This window comes from Crocuta crocuta, unplaced genomic scaffold (genome assembly GCF_008692635.1).
Source record: "Crocuta crocuta isolate KB4526 unplaced genomic scaffold, BGI_CrCroc_1.0 scaffold2666, whole genome shotgun sequence".
NCBI classification, from domain to species: Eukaryota; Metazoa; Chordata; class Mammalia; order Carnivora; family Hyaenidae; genus Crocuta; species Crocuta crocuta.
In genome coordinates, this window is record NW_027528695.1 from 6,475 (window position 1) to 10,014 (window position 3,540).

General features: G+C 34.4%; 1 protein-coding gene across 1 annotated transcript in view; it reads right to left on the minus strand.

The window, feature by feature from the left end:
• Positions 1-3,540, minus strand: part of SH3BGRL (SH3 domain binding glutamate rich protein like) — a gene marked incomplete at its 5' end in the record, with an annotated part of 15,176 nt that overhangs the window by 3,917 nt on the left and 7,719 nt on the right. The gene's annotated exons all lie outside the window — the stretch shown is intronic.

A 3,540-nucleotide genomic window follows, 5' to 3' on the forward strand; every position in this document is an offset into this window, starting at 1 on the left:
TTTAATTGGTTTTGAATAATTTTTAAATGTAAAGAGAATGTGTGCTAATTATTTAGAAAGTAAATAAGGGAGAAAAATGTACATGTTTGTCTATGGTTCTGTTCAATCTCTTAACAGAGTATTAAGTAAAACAATTATGTACCTAATTATAATGTATCTTTAATGAAAGCACTACTTCTTTCAGTGAATAAACTATTTTTGTTGACCCTATTAGTAGACATTTAACTTGTTTTCAAAGTTTCAGGATTATATATAACACTTTGAAACACTTTTATCCATAAAGTTCATTATTTAATTTGGTTGACCCTACTTTTAGACATTTAACTTACTTCCAAAGTTTTAGGATTGTAGATAGCATTTTGATTTATGTTTTTATCCATAAAACTTTTTCCGTGTATAGAATTATTTCATTAGACTATAATACCCCATGTGAAATTACTGGGTGAAGGACTATAAACATTTTAGGGTCCTTGATATCTTTTTGTCATTATGGTTTTCAAAAGAATATCAATTCATACTACAACCAGCATTTCAATGCATCCTTCTTGGCACTGAGTATTATCCTTTGATATCTTTACTAATTTCACCGATCAAAATTGAATCTCATTTTATAACATGTCTTTATTGTCAAGCATTTTTCTAATGTGGGTTAATTAGGAGTATTTTGGGTTTTTTTAAATTTTTAAATGTTTATTTTTGAGAGAGAGAGAGAAACAGAGACAGGGAGACACAGAATTCGAAGCAGGCTCCAGGCTCTGAGCTGTTAACACAGAGCCCAGTACGGGGCTCGAACCCACAGACCGAGATCATGACCTGAGCTTGGACACTTAACCAACTGAGCCACCCAGGCACCCCCTAACTAGTTGTATTTCTTGATTTGTATACTCTCTTTTTCTGAGAGAGTGTGTATGAGCATGAGCAGGGGAGGGGCAGAGGGTGAGAAAGAGAGAGAATCTTACGCAGGCTCCATGATCAGCAAAGAGCCCAATGCGGGCTCTCACCACCATGATATCATGACCTGAGCTGAAATCAAGACCTGGATGTTTAACTGACTAAGCTACAGTCACCTCTTATTTTGTATACTTTCCATTTTCAGTTCTTTCTAGAAGGCTTATTATCCTGTTAAATTAAAGGGGGGAATACTCTGAAAGTTGACCTGAAGAATAGAAAAATCATCATTCTGATATCAAATTTTCACTTTTAGTCTTGGAGAAAAACCTATTAAATACTAACATTCAAATTTCTCCTATCACCAAATAAAAGACATAGCATACAGAACATAGGANATCTATCCACTCTCTCCTTGCAAACATGTACTGTTGTTTTACTTTATTCCTACTCCTAGGCTTAAATAAAGATGGAAAAAAAAACTATAAGCTGACAAGCTCCACTATGAACTCATCAACTCTAGATGGACCCTCTATTTTGCTCAGCCATACTTCCATTCACAATCTTAACTTACTCTTTAGCCTATTTTCAACAACCTGATTGTTTTCAATCCTCCTCAAAGTTCTAATACCTTTAATTTCCCATTACACCTAGCAGATGACCTTACATTAAAGATAAGACATTTTCTAATGTGAACTTCTCTAATCTCCTTGCAGTATAAAATTTCTATTTTTATCCTTCTCTCCTCATTCGCTCCAGTCTCAGAAAAAAACAGCATGTCCTCTCCTTTTCAAGACTAACTCCTCCCCTGGATCCTCACTTTTTTGTTTCCTACATGATGTTTGTTTTATTTCCTGATTGCTAGGATAGAAGCCCTGTATATAGCTTCACTTCTTCCTAGTTATTTACATACACAAGCATCTCATAAACTGCTACATCTTATGATACATGAGTTTTCTATATCTCCTAAATTAATCTTTTCTTTTCCATGGCTACAGTACCACCTTAGGCCCTCTTCATTAGTTTTCTGGACTTCTAAGTTACCCTCTAATGGGTATGCCTATCTCTAAAATCTCATTTCTCCAATGTTTTATAATCCACACAACTTTCAAGTTTATTCTCTTAAGACACAGATCAAATCACATCCTAAAATACAGATATAATCTTATCACTGTCTTCCCCCTTTTCCTACCATGGCTTTTAGATACCTAGAGGATAAAGCCAAAAGTACCTAACACTGCATTCATAATTTAGTCCAAACCTACTTGGATCTCACATCCTCTATTAAATATGCCTTATTATAGAGACATGCAGCACTACACTCTGCTCCCTGAACATACCATCATGTGAAGCTACATGCAGTGGTTCTTGTTCTGCCTCTGTGAAAGATGCCTTAGTGCCATTTCAGTATTTTTAAATCCCTAACAGCTCAAATGCCACTTCCTCTGTGAAACTTTCTCCAAATTCCTTAATAATATTTTATTATTATTTTCTCTGGGTGCTTATGGCACCTTTTTCATAGCATACAGAAATTACTATAATATGTGTTGGATTATAATTATTTGTAGTCATATTTGTTGTGTAATTATTTGTATACTTTTGTTCACTAGGTTAAAAACATCTTTAAGGCAGTGACTATGCTGTATTCGCCATATTTGTCTCACCATCAATGTCAAATTAGTGTTTGACACTAATAACTGGCCTAATGAATAAATGAATGAATGATTCCTACTTTTAACTAAGAAGGAGTAATCAGTCACAGAAGGCAGATTATCCTTCCTTTCATACTTCCTCTTACCTGAAATGAAATCAATGATATAACTTGGGTTTATTAGCTTGATTAAACAAAAATGTCTCCTCTAACATTTCTTTAAACTTAAATTATACAAAGCCTAAAATAAGACATTTTACTCATGAGAAAAGAAATATCAGCAAGGAAATAGAATTTCACAGTGAGTCAGACAACAATGTTAGAAAATTGTCTCTAGTTGAAAACAAGTAATAACAGATTCTCAAAATTGGAGAAGGAGCTGGAGTTCTCAGAAACCACTTACTATAAAATTAGTTGCTAAGAACAAAACAAAATTACAGAACAAGGGCCAGCCTGTGTAGAAAAGACTTATTGTAAAAAGCATGAGGTGCTTGGGTAGCTCAATCGATTGAGCAATTAACTTCAGCTCAGGTCATGATCTTGTGGTTCATGAGTTTGAACCCCACATCAGGCTTGCTGCTGTCAGTGCAGAACCTGCTTCTGATCCTCTGTCCCCCTTCTCTTTCTGCCTCTCCCTCTCATGCTCTGTCTCTCAAAAATAAAAATAAACATTTAAAAATATTAAAAAAAAGAAAAGACCTATGGTAAAAAGCAAAGGTATATTTAAAGCCCATAGCTTTGAGATATTTCATTAAATAGGCAATTTAATTTTTGATTCTTTTCTCAATTTGATCTCCCCTGGAAACACTACCATTTGAAAAATTACTTGTTTTTGGCAGGGAGAAACCCCCAAATTTAGCCAGCAATTTAGTGACCCATTTAGAAACTCAAATGCTCTTAGTTAATTTGAATGGACGACTCTAGCATTTACTCTCACACAATGACAACAGATGCTGCCAAGAAGATTACTATGAACTAAGATGTGCTCATTTTATGTAAAA